The 17,175-nt window shown below is 43.7% G+C and overlaps 1 protein-coding gene across 1 annotated transcript in view; it reads left to right on the top strand.

Moving 5' to 3' along the window:
• Positions 1 to 7,270: 7,270 nt before the first annotated feature.
• LOC139547737 (leucine-rich repeat and fibronectin type III domain-containing protein 1-like protein) overlaps positions 7,271 to 17,175 on the top strand; it is a 142,528-nt gene continuing 132,623 nt past the window's right edge. The window contains exon 1 of the mRNA XM_071356768.1: positions 7,271 to 7,403. The gene's annotated coding sequence lies outside the window, so the exon portion shown is untranslated. The remainder of the gene's footprint in view (positions 7,404 to 17,175) is intronic.

The following is a 17,175-nucleotide window of genomic DNA, read 5'->3' on the forward strand; positions in this document are numbered from 1 at the left end:
AATTCTTGCCTACTTTACCCATATCTTATTTAATTTTTGCTGAAAAGTAGTGTGTAGTTCCAGTACTTTGCTACACCACTACATGGCAAAAAAAAATGAAAAAGTTCTTACCTACTGAAAACACTACCAAGATTTGAATTTAGTTCAACCACCAAGCAACTACAACATATAATTAAATTACTATTTGAACTACATGTACTGTAGTTAGTTCAATACTCCCAAAACTGAAAACAATGAATTTGAAGAATTTACATGCACTGTTACGTTTGTTAGCTAGCTAGCCAGACAGTTTTAGAGATAATTTTGAAATAATTTAATAGAATCTCTATGGAGACAGACCTGCCCATTACGCAGCGCTTCAGACATGTTTACATGTTATATTGAAATAACTCTTGGCCCTAAGCACTTTATGGAGTGACCACTTGCTGATGTGTTTAATATTGTCTATCACTCGAGTCTGCCTCTTTTTGGGGCAAAATTAGAATTGAGATGATCAGAGTGCACTTGTGTCCCAACTGCAACTTGTCAATATTCCAAACCCATTCACGAGCATCTTGTGTCGCCTCACAGCCTGTTTTGTAACATGATTCCCTATGAAACACTGCCAGACAGATGCACACTCTGGTAACAGATAGTGAGAAAGTTGTAAAAAACAAAATGCTGCCACTCGCCAGTGACTTGATAAGCTGATTGTGGCCTGGCTGCTCAATGTGCCTTCTAGCTACTACTTGATACCTTCATTGACAAACATTGAGTTGGAATTGAGCCCGCTAGCAAGTGATTTGGGCAGCGTGTAGCTTGTTGCTTCATTTTACAATAGTTTCACAGCTTGCAGATGATGGAGTTGTAGACATATTATTGTTCTCCGAAATCAGTACTGAGCAGACAACCAGACTTTTCCGCCCTGATTAGTTTTTCATACAAATGTTTTTACTTGAGAAATACTGCACCAAACGCCTTAGCTAGATATACAATTATGTAACTGACCTCTTCTGCAAAAACGTCTAAATTAATGAGATATTTCTGGATTTATCTTGGATTAATTCTGACTATTTTAGTTCAGCAAGTTACTATTTTGAGGATGTGGTTATGATGTTGCTATGTAGAAAATATTTGATTAAATATTGAATTTACCACTATAGCCCATAGAAATGCATTGAATAACACATTTATAAATGATGAAACAGACATAAGGAATATGGTTTTGAAGTGTCTATCCTATATTTAGGAGATACTGTATATTTCTGTTGGCACAAAACTACTTCTATACTTCCATTCATTTTGGAAACCTGTACCGGTGTTCATATTAGTCTGTTCTGACACTACAGATATTGTCAAGGTGTGTATGAAGGCGAAGTCAGGTGCAGGAGAGCAGAGTAATATTAAATAAAGCACACTTTATTATAGTTCCAAACCGGGAGCACAACAAAACAAATGCGCTCAAAAAACAGAACAATAAAGTAAAAGCGCTTAACGAACATCACTTGACATGAAGACAATTACACACAAAACATGATGGGAAACAGAGGGTTAAATACAAGTCGATTGATTGGGGAAATGAAAACCAGGTGTGTATGAAAACAAGACTAGACAAATGGATATATGAAAAATGGAGCGGCGCTGGCTAGAAACGCCGCCTCGATCGCCGAACGCCGCCTGAACAAGGAGAGGAGCCGACTTCGGCGGAAGTCGTGACAGATATTTTCGTGAGAAGACCGATTTTTGGAATGTCTCCTGGTCTGACAAATAACGCTGTCGCTCTGCCACTTTCCACAACAGATGCAGAAGGCCGACAAAGGTGGATTCGGTGAATTGATATGCAGCCCATGCAACAAAAAAATAAGATATTTGTAGCTTAAACAGACGGATATAATGGGGATCTTTTTGAATATGTTAATTGAGGATTAAGAAGATAAATTGGGAATGAGCATATCCATTGTCGATGCAGCAAGGTCGTGGGCGGGTTTACTTTTGAAATTAGATTTTAATTCACACAATAATGTTTATTGTCACGTTTTTATTTCATGATACTTACTTGCTTCCATTTGTCAGGCACAAATGAATGTATGCAGTTGATTTGTGCCAACATGTAAGGGACAAGTGGCAATAACATTCTTATCTAACGCCAGCTGTTTATATGTGGGGAGAGCATATTCCACTAACAAGGGCTTCCTGACACAGAGGCTATTTAAAAGTCCAATGCAGCTGTTTTTATCTCACTATCTGTTACGCTCGTTGATAGAATGAGACCGAGGTGCAGCGTGGTAGGCGTACATTTCTCTTTATTAAAAATGACACCGAAAAACAACAAAATACAAAAACGAACGTAAAGCTATATGTAGTGCAGAAAGCAACTACACACAAACAAGATCCCACACCTGAAGGTGGGAAAAAGGGATGCCTAAGTATGATCCCCAATCAGAGACAACGATAGACAGCTGCCTCTGATTGGGAACCATACCCGGCCAACAAAGAAATAGACAAACTAGAATGCCCACCCAAATCACACCCTGACCTAACCAAATAGAGAAATAAAAAGGCTCTCTAAGGTCAGGGCGTGACACTATCAAAGAATTTCTGGGTAACAATTAAATACCTTACTGTGATTGTTTTGATTTAAAATGGTCAAAAGAGAAATTCCTCAAGCAAGAATGTTTCTAGGACTGTCTGGGAGTGGTCTGAGTTGAAATGGGAAAACTTCAAACTAGCTGTTTGTTATTGGCAGAGAGGTTTGGAACTTTCGTTTGTATTGATCTATTAACTAATTTATCGCCTGGTGATGTCACCAGGCAGGCCAAAACTCCATTCCACCAAAACAGGGTGAAATTTCAGGCAGTCTTTTTAAATAGGTCTTACAATAAAAGGGCATGATCATACTTTCAGAGTATTAGTCCAACCACACAGTGTGGAAATCTTTATAAACCAAAGGCAAATCTGGTATTTGACTGCACTGGGCCTTTAAGTCAATTGGTTTCTCTCTTCTGATGAGAAGTAGGGAAACAGACATGTGTATGGTAGGCTATGTTATGTCAAGTTTGGGGTGACTTAAGTCAATTTATTCTTACCACTTGCTAAGTGCAAAGTGACACTGTGCCGAAGTGTCTTTTCTTGTAAAAAAATATATATAATAAATATACACTTGTCACGCCCTGACCATAGTTTGCTTTGTATGTTTTATGTTTTGTTTGGTCAGGGTGTGATCTGAGTGGGCATTCTATGTTGTATGTCTGGTTTGTCTATTTCTATGTGTTTGGCCTGATATGGTTCTCAATCAGAGACAGGTGTTTTGCGTTGTCTCTGATTGGGAACCATATTTAGGTAGCCTGTTTTGTATTGTGGGTTGTGGGTTATTGTCTATATGTAAGTTGCCTGTGTCTGCACTTGTCATTTATAGCTTCACGTTCGTTTTGTTGTTTTGTATTTGTCTATATTGTTTCTCTTCGTTTATTAAATAGAAGTATGTATTCGTATCAAGCTGCGCCTTGGTCCTCCTCTCTTCCACATTATGACGATCGTGACAGAATAACCCACCATCAATGGACCAAACAGCGTGAAATGGGGGAATAGCGCTTTGTGGAGAAATGGACTTGGGAGGAGATTCTGGACGGTAAGGGACCCTGGGCACAGGCTGGTGAATATCGCCGCCCAAAAGCTGAGCTGGAGGCAGCGAAAGCGGAGAGGCGGCGGTATGAGGGAGCTGCACGTAAGCGCGGCTGGAAGCCATAGAGGCAGCCCCAAAAATGTATTGGGGGGGGCACACGGGGCGTGTGGCTAAGCCAGGTAGGAGACCTGAGCCAACTCCCTGTGCTTACCGTGGAGAGAGAGCGACCGGGCAGGCACCGTGTTATGCAGAGATGTGCACGGTGTCCCCGTTGCGCAGGCATAGCCTGGTGCGGTACATAACAGCACCTCGTATCGGCCGGGCTAGATTGGGCATCGAGCCAGGTGCCATGAAACCGGCTCTACGCATCTGGTCACCAGTGCGTCTCCTTGGGCCGGGGTACATGGCACCAGCTCTACGCATGGTGTCCCCGGTTCGCCAGCACAGCCCAGTGCGGGCTATTCCACCTCGCCGCACTGGCCTGGCTCGGGGAACATTCAGCCAGGTAGGGTTGGGCAGGCTCGGTGCTCGAGACCTGTAGTGCGCCTCCATGGTCCGGTTTATCCGGTGCCTTCTCCACGCACCAGTCCGCCTGTGACAGTCCCTCGCACCAGCCCAGTACCACCAGTGCCTACACCACGCACCAGGCTTCCTGTGCGTCTCCAGAGCCCTGTACGCCCTGTTTCTCCTCCCCGCACTCGCCCGGAGGTGCGTGTCCCCAGCCCGGTACCACCAGTTCCGGCACCACGCACCAGGCCTACAGTGCGCCTCGGCACGCCTAAGCTGCCCGTCTGTCCAGCGCCGCCTGAGCTGCCCGTCTGTCCAGCGCCGCCTGAGCTGCCCGTCTGTCCAGCGCCGCCTGAGCTGCCCGTCTGTCCAGCGCCGTTAGAGCCATCCGTCAGTCAGGAGCCCGCCAGAGCCGCCAGCCAGTCAGGAGCCGCCAGAGCCGCCCGCCAGTCAGGAGCCGCCTTTCAGTCCGGAGCTGCCCGTCAGTTCTGAGCTACCCCTCAGTCCTGAGCTACCCCTCAGTCCTGAGCTACCCCTCAGTCCTGAGCTGCCCCTCAGTCCGGAGTTGCCCCTCAGTCCGGAGATGCCCCTCAGTCCGGAGATGCCCCTCAGTCCGGAGATGCCCGTCAGTCCGGAGCTGCCCCTCAGTCCGGAGCTGCCCCTCCGTCCAGTGGCGCCCTCTAGGATGGTCTTCAGTCCACGACCCGCTGCAAGGGTCCCCGCTCCAGAGGCGCCACCAAAGCGGGTTATGACTATGGTGGAGTGGGGTCCACGTCCCGCGCCGGAGCCGCCACCGCGGACAGATGCCCACCCAGACCCTCCCCTATAGGTTTAGGTTTGCGGCCGGAGTCCGCACCTTGAGGGGGGGGGGGTACTGTCACGCCCTGACCATAGATTGCTTTGTATGTTTTATGTTTTGTTTGGTCAGGGTGTGATCTGAGTGGGCATTCTATGTTGTATGTCTGGTTTGTCTATTTCTATGTGTTTGTCCTGATATGGTTCTCAATCAGAGACAGGTGTTTTGCATTGTCTCTGATTTAGAACCATATTTAGGTAGCCTGTTTTGTATTGTGGGTTGTGGGTTATTGTCTATATGTAAGTTGCCTGTGTCTGCACTTGTCATTTATAGCTTCACGTTCGTTTTGTTGTTTTGTATTTGTCTATATTGTTTCTCTTCGTTTATTAAATAGAAGTATGTATTCGTATCACATTGCGCCTTGGTCCTCCTCTCTTCCACCATACAACGAACGTGACAACACTGAACAAAAATATAAATGCAACATGCAACAATTTCACAATTTCTAATATTTTGCTAAGTTACAGTTCATATAAGGAAATCAGTCATTTGAAAAAAATGAATTAGGCCCTAATCTATGGATTTCACATGACTGGGCAAGGAGGCAGCTATGTGTGGGCCAGGCAGGGCATAGGCCCACCAACTTGGGAGCCAGGCCCACCCACTGGGGAGCCAGGCCAAACCAATCAGACGTCGTTTTTTTCCCACAAAGAGGCTTCATTACAGACAGAAATACTCCCCAGATCTTTTATTTCAGCTCATGAAACAGCTCTTCACATGTTGCGTTTGTAATTTAGTTCATTGTATATATATATAACGCAACATGTGAAGTGCTGGTCCCATGTTTCATGAGATGAAATAAAAGATCTGAGGAGTATTTCTATCTGCACATATTTGGTCTTGAGCACTGCATTAGTCCATGATTAAGCAACTTTCTGCAACTTTATTCACTAAATCCTGCACCTTGGAAATAATCTCTCCTCCTATGCCAACCTCTCCTGTGTGAGACATGGTACCCTTTGCCAGGCCTATAAATAGAATAATGCAATAATTAAATATTACAGACTTAGTGTAAGGGTATTAATAACAATTAGAGATCTATGATGACAGTGATATAGCCTGGGCCTAATAATCAGAATCAAGTCTTAGGGAGGGCCTACAATGACCAAGGAAACCTAATGATTTATAATCATAAGGGACTGAGATCATTATTAGGCTACACATTAAAAAGCTGAATTTAATGCATTTAAATTCACAAGTGCATAGCTCATTTAAATTCACAAGTGCATAGCCACCAGTGAGTGCATCGCTCCCTCCCTCCCGTGCACAGCTCCGTTTCCCTCCCTCTCTGCATCTGTTTTAGTGAAACCTATTACATGACATTCCCAACGAGGCACAATGCAACAGATCTTTTAACTTAATACAAGGTTTTCACATGAAGACATGGAGGTGGATAAGATGAGTTTCTCTCTGCAAGCTACTTACTTGGTCAGAAAGTAGGCCTACAGAGAGCGACGCGGAAAATACTCGCTGGAGGGATTGAGGAAGAAGGACATCGGACTGGGCGTGCCGCTGCAAGTCCCGAGCTGAGATTGCATCTCACCCCACCCGCTCGTTCACCTAGGGATGATCAACAGAAGCCATCCGGGCGAATTGTCGAGTAAATCATTCACCGTCGTTTGTCATTCACCCAATAACTTCATTGAGACGTATATCAAGAGACAGCTCTGTAATTCCTTGATAAAGGATATTCCTTCACTTGATAGGCTATTGTTTTATTTTCAATAGATGGATAAAAAAAATGTTGGGGTTGTAGGAGGTTGTAGGAACCCAGTTATGGATTTTGGAGAAACGCTGGACACGCCTGCACCTTGTATTTTGGACAAAGTTAAAGGTTACGGCATAATTTTTCTCCAAAATGCACGAGTGATTGTTTTTGGATAAACGTACCGTCTGTTTCAATTCACTGGAGTGTGTTTCTAACAATTGTATGATTTCTTGGATATTTTGGGGAACGGAAAACATCACGTTTCAAAAGAACGTCGTGCCAGGGACCATTGGATAAATGTGATCAGCATGTTAGTCAAGGACATTGTGCATTGCAACAGAGGTGGGAAGAGGCATTGCTACCCAGCACAGATGAAACCGAAGAGATGGACTAAAACCACCTTATAGTAGTAGCCTTCCAGTATTTCAATTATAGATTTGTTATTCCTGTGTGTTTTCCAGTAAGTGTTTGCTATACCTGTGACCGTTGGCGGTACCTGAAGCTTGTCTCCTGTCTGGGTGTGCGTCTTTTCGCGCTCAGACATTTCCCTGCGCTGCCCGACTGGCGCTGCTATAGAGCAACCCCGCCGCCTCAGTTTCACCCTGGGCAAGAGCGGATCCCTCTGTGTGAGGACAGAAGCGCAAAGTTGGACGCTGATCGCCAGGCACCGTGCGTTCGACAGCGGGATCTTTCGACTTTGAGGGACCGGAGAGAGGGCTCAAACCAAAAAGGTAGGCTAATTGATCATGCATTAATCATATTTAAAATGTGTTCGAAAATTAAACGTCGGTTTCTGCGACTTGGGATGCAATTTCGCATGAGAACAGCCCTCCCTGAACGTTGCTGCATTTTTATTAGTTGAAGATTTACCGACATGCCCTACTGATGATAGCCTGCAACGTCATCATTGTGCCAACATATGCATTCTAATATTTGACATTCATTTGATTAAATATAGCCTATTTGTGCACGAATGAGTATGTTTTCCATTCTAACCAATAATGCATTAGTATGTTAATGTGTGTTTTGTATAGCATATTTACGTTATCAATGCAACATATTTCACGCAGTGTCTCAATGATGTACAAAAGTGAGAGAAACACTAAAACATGTTTAGGCCTAATTGATGTCATTTACGAAATTTGTGCTTGGTGGTTGCCAGAGCTGCCTGCAATACTGACCGCACTGGAATGCGATAACTCTGTTGGAATGACAACGCATTTTAGGGATATATAATTTGCTTCTGTGTCATCAACAGTCTTGCAGTGAATAGCTATATAGTCCTGTACAATACTGATTAGGGGCGAAAGAAACAGCAAGGAATGTGGTTGGGAAGGCTTCACTGAAATCAGAACTAGCTGCCCGAAGTGGCTGGGTGATACTTTTCAGCACCATGGACAGCTCTCTAAACGTTAACATTGAATTCACTAAACGGGTGGGCTATATGTACTGACTCTCAGTACAATGGAGAGCTCCCGAAACGGTATCCTTGAAACTTCACGGTTTTGAGAGCTGGGGGGCGCTGATATAATGTACGCTGCATCATGATCAAATGAATAGTCATTAGTATATTCGTTATCTGCTGCATAAACTAACGAGAGATAGATAACAGTGACTGAGGCGATGTGTGTGCAACGATAACGGTCATATGGAACATTACAAGGTGCTCTACTTTATATCACTTCACACCCACACACTTATTCTCACAGAGACGGCCTCACACACAGACACAAAGCCACTCAGCACCTAGCCTACATACTCTCATGTACGACATGTAGTGAGTATGCTTCTATCTGGGCTACAATGTCATTAAAACACAGCTAAATCACCAATCTTCATGCATCAGCGATTAGGGCGTCGTTCGATTCGAAGGTCAAATCTGACACAGATCTGATAGCCTTTCTGAAATATGACGTGTGTCTAACGTGCACTAATTAGCATTTTGGTCTGCATTGTGACAGCCTTGCCTCTAGGCCAGCGAGCACCTGTGGTGGCCTATTCTAGTGTCAAATATGGATGGGTTTGTCTGTGGCATAGAGGATGACTATTGGTGAACTGAATATGAAAGGCTCTCAATAATATTCAGACCCTGTAGACTAATAGACACAAGATAGGCCTATAATAAAACAATTCAACTCGGGGTTTTTTCCATTCATATGGTCTATGATTTCATTTTGGCCTAATTTGTGCAATCTGCAGGTTTCATTGTAAACCTCATAAAAAGCCCAGATGCCTTTTTTGACTAGTCAATAGCTGAAGACCGCTTTTTGCTGCCTGGTGTTAGAGTTGTGTGTGTGTGTGTGTGTGTGTGTGTGTGTGTGTGTGTGTGTGTGTGTGTGTGTGTGTGTGTGTGTGTGTGTGTGTGTGTGTGTGTGTGTGTGTGTGTGTGTGTGTGTGTGTGTGTGTGTGTGTGTGTGGTTTTTGTGTGTGTTTGTTTCAGTCTAGGTTATTGTTTATGTACTGCTGTAGCTCAGGAAAAAACATGTTGACACATTTCTAGCAGTGTGTTTGTGTGTGTGTGCACATGTTTGTGTATGCATACGTTTGTGGGCTTGTATGTGTGTGTGTTTGTTTCAGTCTAGGTTATTGTTTATGTATTGCTGTAGCTCAGGAAAAAACATGTTGACACATTTCTAGCAGTGTGTGTGTGTGTGCACATGTGTTTGTGTTTGATGGCTTGTATGTGTGTGTGTTTGTGTGTGCTGTGGGTGTGTGTGTGTGTTCCAACCAGTAACCCATGGGTGGGATTAGGTGGACATAGCTGGTGCCAACCAAAATGCATTTGTACCTGGCTACTTCAGGCTGTCTGGTGTTCTGTGCCTTGCCCAGAGCGGGCTCTCTGTCAGTAGGGTGAGAATTAGAACAGAGTAGCCCATTATGGTGGAATAGACATTCTGAGAGGTACGGATCCGCTCTCTCTCCTCGTTCCCTCCCCAGTCAAGACCACACCTCCCCAGTCCAACACAACAACAGTTCATGCCCTTGACTATCCCACAGTGTGATAAGTGAGAGCTGTGCAGTCCTGTTGTGTCTGTTACCATTTGAGGCAGCTGTGAAGTTGGAGTCAGTGAGAAGGTAGGGACCTAACAGGGCCCTAGTCTTGCTCTTTTGTGAGGCAGATCAGGTTTTAATGGATTAGCTTCACTGTTACAGCCTGCTTTGATCCATAGAGTCTGGCATTCAGAAAGCTGTCAAACACAATACACACGCAGCGATAGCTCAAGGGAGATTCTCCCAGCCTTCCCTTCATTCCGTCAAAGCTGAAGACTAGGCACATGTTAAATAACTGGTCGGAACTACCCCACATGGAAATAAACCTGAAATAGTCACACTCACTTGTTTCAGTCTCCTCCCTGCTTTCTTGGTTTGTAAATGTCGCCCTCTGATTCAACTCCTGTAAAGAATGTCCCCATGCTGGAGCACTATCCAGATTTGAAATGGGGAATTGCAAGGGGAGAAAATGGATAGATTGCATTCTGTTGCTACCATCATTGCTCTATAAGGCATCACTGGGGAAAATGTCTAAGTCTTTGAGAGAGACCGTGGATAAATGGTGCCCAATTATCTCGATCACCGTTGTATGAACAGTGGGATGGTTGCTGTCAGCATTAAGATAAAAATAGACTCTGTGTGAACCGCAAATCTACAGCATTGCGGCTACAGCCCATACTGTACTGTTGTAATTGGCTAGGGTTTCTTTTCTCATTGTTTTGGGCCAGTGTAATCCTCTTTTGGGACTGGTATAGAGGAAATGTACGGGCCCCACTCAGTAGCTTAGTCGAGTTGATGAACTCTTATGTGGTTTTTGTTCAGTGCAACGTGGACTCTGTTTCTTCAGATGTGGGCAGAACTCATGCAGAAAGGGTGGCATTTCCCATCCGCAAAATGGCATGAAATGAATGCGTAAACCAAACTCAACGGGGTGGCACCGGATAGGTGCAGTGAAATGTGTTGTTTTACAGCTATAGTAGTACGGCGACCCGGGAGCAAATTAGGGTTAAGTGCCTTGCTCAAGGGCACATCAACAGATTTTCACTTTGTCAGCTCAGGTATTCAAACCAGGGACCTTTCCATTACTGGCCCTACACACTAACCGCTAGGCTAACTGCTGCCCTATAAAAACCATACATGCATAAATGTGAGGTCATTAACTAGTAATGGATGTGTAGGTTAAATTTGCTGGAAATTCCAATGCAGATGGGAAAAGAGTTTCTGTATCATTGTTTGTTCAGTATATTTATTTTTGCCTCATGATTGGTTAGAGTGGTGCCCTGCAATTGCTTAATGGAAATAAATTATATAACAAATGTGTAATGAAATTATACAGTATGTATAATGTTTTGTTTTCAAACAAAGGCTCACTCTCAGATATTCAGGATGTCCTTGAATATGGTATAACTTTTGGATTATTTGAACTGTCTGTCCATCAGGTCTACAATCATATGTCCCTCTGTGTGAATTAAGGTGTGTGGCCATCACCACCACAGCTTGGGTCCTAATCCCCTTTTGATGACGGTTTCATCCACATGCAGTGAGGCCTTGCTAGCCCTTCTCAGTGAGCTGGCAGGCCCTCAATAACTCTTTAGGGCTGCTGGCTGTTCTTTTGTGATCTAGCTGCCCACTGACCCTCAGTAGTCTCCTCCACCATTGATCCCACCCTCACTATCACTGAGCATGGCTGCCGAGCTCAGCCATCAGTTTCACCTCGACCATCCTCCTTCTCTCTTTCCCTCTTTCTTTCCCCTTAATGTACAATATTGGAGAGGTTGGTGCATTTGGTAGGAGCATTTGGTCATAACTTAAACAAACAGCTAGTTATAAAGGCTTTAGAGAGCATTACTCATGACATATTCTTCACAAATAATGTATGTTTGTCTCGCTGTATAAAATGTGACACAGCAGCTCCTGCTCCAAAACCTTTATGAATACAGTAGTTGTTTGTTTAAAGTGGGACTGAGTTTTTTTTTAACACTAAGCTTCAATGTGCACACATACCCATACTCTCCCGTAGAGTGGGTTACGACCCACATTAGTCAGTGTCTGGAGCCGACAAGCTTCGTTTTATGCATTCTGAAATAGGCCATGGTTGACATCATTACAGAAAATAATGGTGTTGCATCCATTACAAAGGTGTGCGTGTAATGATATGAGCTGGCAACAGTGAACGTACTCGGTAAATATGTTGTTGTTCTAAAGATGAATGCAATGACGGGTCGGTCACCCCTGGTTTAAAGGAGATTCTCGATGGCGAGAAATCAAAACAATAACGCCATCATTGCTGACATTGTACATCAGAGAGTAATCAGCGAGGAGACAAGACACTGGGTGTGGAAGAGAGGTCATGATTACCTTTCCCTCCAGCTCGTAAATCACAACAGCGGGCACAGCCCTCCAGATCATATTTCCACCAGAGGCAATAGAGGTGTCTAAGATCTGCAGAGGGGAGATTCATGTGGAGGATAATACTCTCTTGAGCTGTCTGCCTTTATTGCTGGCTAACAGCCTCGTTATCCATTAGAAATGACTCAGAAATAGGACATGGAAATACATGGATTGTCAAGTCCCTACTGGTTGGTTGATGAAAGGTTGATATGCAGTTCAATCTAAACTGCTTTCGTCTTCTTCTGTGACCGCGCGCTTAGTTGAACGAGGATCAATGCGAGATCAAAAATGTGTAATGTGTGAGATAATCTTTTACCAATGTGTCTACTTGACCATGCATGTACTATAAGCAATAAGCATTCCTCTCCCGTGATTCCTCTGTCAACCATTTTATAAGGTGCTCTTAGTCCAACGCTGCTTGGTTCTCCATGCTCCATCCTCCCACTTAGAGCCAGGTCAACGGTAGACAAAACAAATGGTTGCCGGGGACAAGGTAGGGCCGTCCCTGCGGTGTCACTCAGTGTCGGCCTAGTGGGAGGATGATGGGACCATGATAGGGCCCTATAGACGATTGGTGCTTCCATTCTCAACCGCCGCCATCCATCAGCAGGGCTCCAGCGGCCGGGAGGTAGTCTCACTATTACGCCAAGACGTGGACAAATGGCTACTCTGGCTAATGAACAAGAGGACAACCCATTTTCTCCTCTCGCTTCCCCTGTGAGAGCCTGCAGCATAAAGGTCAGTGATCCTCCTCCCGACCCTCATCCCACCCCAGCCTACCATCATGGCCATGATCTCCAAGGATACCAGTTAGACTCACTAACACAGACTAGTCTAGAGACTATAGCCGCAGGTGCAATATACAGATCCTTAACGCTGCAGTATAGTGCTGGCCTAAGGCACAAGCTAGGCAAATTGACTCCTTTTTCAATCAATGGCTTTCATCAATATGTAGCTATGAAACTGGAGAGGTACTGCATCCATTCTGGACAGTAGAGGAGCGCTGTGGTACCCTGCATTGTTTAATCCCCATTATACCTCATCACAGTGTTTTATTTGGAATATGTTTGCTTTGACTGTTTGGAAACATGGCCAGGATTTATTGTGCAATCAAATTTCTTCTCAGACTACTAGAACATGAATGTGTGTTCCATGTGAGAGGAGTGCACACCTACAGTAGCCATGCCTGCCTCTACATACTTTACAGTGCATTCGGAATGTATTCATACCCCTTGACTTTTTCCACATTTTGTTACATTACCTTATTTTAAAATGGATTCAATATTTTTGTTTCTCACCAATCTACACACAATACCACAAAATGACAAAGCGAACCTGATTGGAGTCCACCTGTGGTAAATTCAATTTATTGGACATGATTTGGAAAGGCAAACACCTGTGTATATCAGGTCCCACAGTGGACAGTGCATGTCAAAGCAAAAACCAAGCCATGAGGTCGAAGGAATTGTCCGTAGAGCTCCGAGACAGGATTGTGTCGAGGCACAAATCTGAGGAAGGGTACCAAACAATGTCTGCAGAATTGAAGGTCCCCAAGAACACAGTGGCCTCCATCACTCTTAAATGGAAGAATTTGGAACCACCAAGACTCTTCCTAGAGCGGACGTACGGCCAAACTGAGCGATCGGGGAAGAAGGGCCTTGGTCAGAGAGGTGACCAAGAACCCGATTGTCACTCTGACAGAGGTCTAGAGTTCCTTTGTGGAGATGGAAGAACCTTGCAGAAGGACACCATCTCTGCAGCACTCCACCAATCAGGCCGCCTCAGTAAAAGGCACACGACAGTCCGCTTGGAGTTTTCCAAAAGGCACCTAAAGGACTCTCAGATGTTCTGGTCTGATGAATCCAAGATTGAAGTCTTTGGCCTAAATGCGAAGCGTCACGTCTGTAGGAAACCTGACACCATCCCTACGGTGAAGCATGGTGGTGGCAGCATCATGCTGTGGAGATGTTTTTCAGTGGCAGGGACGGGGAGACCAGTCAGGATCGAGGGAAAGATGAACGGAGCAAAGTACAGAGAGATCCTTGATGAAAACCTGCTCCAGTGCGTTCAGGACTCAGACTGGGGAGAATATTAACCTTCCAACAGGACAACGACCCTAAGCACACAGCCAAGACAATGCAGGAGTGGCTTCGGGACAAATCTCTGAATGTCCTTGAGTGGCCCAGCCAGAGGCCGGACTTGAACCCCATCGAACATCTCTGGAGAGACCTGAAAATAGTTGTGCAGTAATGCTCTCCGTCCAACCTGAGGCAGCTTGAGAGGATGTGCAGAGAAGAATTGGTGAAACTCCCCAAATACAGGTGTACCAAGCTTGTAGTGCCATACCCAAGAAGACTCAAGGCTGTAATCACTGCCAAAGGTGCTTCAACAAAGTACTGAGTAAAGGGTCTGAATACTTATGTAAATGTTATATTTCAGTATTTAAAAAAAAAAAAAAAAAAAAGTGCTAACTTCTTAAAACCTGTTTTTGCTTTGTCATTATGGGGTATTGTTTGTAGATTGAATAGGGGAAAAAACGATTTCATCCATTTTAGAATAAGGCCGTAGCTTTCCGAATGTACTGTATAATGGCTAAGGTCTGGAGATGAGCAGCCGAAGGCGATCACGTCCAGGTGGAGAGAGGCTTGATACTACATGAGGTTTTAATGAGCCTGTTTAATAGCACAGTGGCCCAGTCATGTAGGAGCAGACACCTGGAAAGAGAAGCAATTAGCCATGGAGCACAGCCTCATTTCAGCCAGAACAAAATATATTAGGCCATCTAAAAAGGACTGGATTATTGAATATCTCGTGTGTATGCATATGTATGTGCAGACGGAGGTGTGTTGTTTGCCAGCTACAGCAGCATAGTAACCAGAGATGGTTACGTTTTTCATACTGCGTTAACATTACACACTAACCCCATTGTATTGTAATGACTGTGGCGTTGATAAGCACAATTACCACTCACCCAAGGGAGCTAGCTTTCTTGCTAACGTGCCCGTCTCTGGACTGCAAGGTTCTATTCACGCATTAGATTCGTGCTTCTCCCTTATTTCATCAACCTTTTACTGCAGTGGGCTAAATCAGGGTCATACAGAGTGTTTCTTGGTAGTCTTAAACAAATCTGCTTTGAAACAAAAGTATACACCTCACACACATGGTTACGGGCTTAAAAAAAGAAGACACTTGTACCATGTCAGATGTAGTTTAAATGTATTATATTTTGAGTTTGCATCCCAATATTAGACTTTATATACATCACAGAAGACTGAAATATAACACAAACATTTGACATAGAGACTAGCGATTTTTAGTGAGTTCCAAATATCTCTCATGGTCGCCGCAGCGTGTTTTTTTATCGTGTGCTGTCAGAATGCACTGACCGTTCTAAAATCGGATTGTTGCGCAACAGGAAAGTTAACCTACGCTGCCCTCAAACCAAAGCACGCTGCCTGCTAATTATCTGTAGGCTATGTTTCAACTTGTCAATTTCAAATGATTTTCTAACAAGTTTTATTTTCTAACAACATTTTAAATTGAGGGGTGTTCCGCCCCCTCATAAATTCCCATAGAAGTAGCCCATTTCACTGTTGCGGACAATTTACATTTGAGGCATTACTGAGCAGGACAAACTTCTCTCTTCGAGGAGAGCCCAAGCACAAACTTTTTCCTCCCTGGCACATTTTCCAGCAGGCGCCCGCATTGCCTTCACAACTAATAATAACTTTGGACATGTGTGCATTCCTATCAAAGTAAGTATCTTATTACGCTATCATGACTTGCCAAGTGAAATAAAAGTTTTTAAAAATTCATAAAAATAAAATCATTATAGTTTCTGTATGTCGTGTTGCCATTTCTACTGTAACACACCAAATGTATGTATGGAGCATAATGCATTTACTGTTTTATTCACATCTTTTCAAGTACTGATGACAAATCATGCATTCCAATTCTTGCATAGATTTTAATGGACACATATGATGTGTGTAAAACAAATAGTTAAAGTGAAGCTAATTGCCAGATATGTGTGACGCCATGTTTGTTGACATCATACAGTACAATGCATTCTGGTTGTCAAGTAAACGTCTGTCAGATCAAAAATAAGTTGCTCACATTGAGGACATAACGTTGTAAAGACTGTGTTTGTGCAATACGTTTCTGTGAAAAAACTGTGTGGCCAGCTCAAATGCAGACTGTTGCGTCAATCGTAACTGGAGGTTCTAAATAAGTGTTCTAAGCACACTGGTTTGAGCGTACGCTGCTGGGACTACTGTAGAATGATCACACCCGTGTGTTCGTACGTGTCAAAGGGTTAATGATGAAATTATGACATTCCACCATGAGGCCACTAGAGGGCGATTTTGACATTTCACTGCAAGAACAGTATCATCGTAAATTGATATCTCCCTGTTTAATAACATTCTGATCACATTTGCATTTAATGTTAGTTCCAATCACATCATTCTAGCTTTGCTTCAGAGTGCGTCATATTCTTCCTGTGTGTGTCGGAATGCAGTTTTCAATCTCATCTCGGTGACAAGGAAATGTAATGGCATATCCATTGCTCATTCCTGCTTCAATATCCAAAGGCACAATACATTCAAATAGCCTAAGATTGAGGACAGGAGAGAGAGTGACTGAGAATTCTGAGCTTCTCGCTCACATCTCAGAAACCATTCATTTTCTAACGTCACTTCGTCAACACTTTGACATAACCCGCAGCCTGTCAAGTGCTAATCACTCATTTGTGTCTCCAAGGACTGATATTGCTCCATTCTTGAGATTCTCAGATCATTTCAAATCCAAAACAAAAGGATAAAGGGTATTGGATAAAAATAGTTTATTGCCAACGCTCTGGGTTTTGCGGCATTAAAGCGTAAATGAAACTTTATCCCACACCTAAAAAAATTGAATCTTATTAATCTAGTTAGCAGATTTGCACTACAGCCATTTCACATATAATGTGCTCACTATGAAATTACCATTGATTTAATATCTTCCACATACAATTTACTCTGCTGGCTAATTACTGTGGAGAATTTTAATACCTCTGAACAGCAGTCCAGTGAAATAATGCCCAGGGTAATTAAAATCAACTTTTTACTACATCCGCTTTTT

This window comes from Salvelinus alpinus, chromosome 21 (assembly GCF_045679555.1).
Source record: "Salvelinus alpinus chromosome 21, SLU_Salpinus.1, whole genome shotgun sequence".
NCBI lineage: Eukaryota > Metazoa > Chordata > Actinopteri > Salmoniformes > Salmonidae > Salvelinus > Salvelinus alpinus.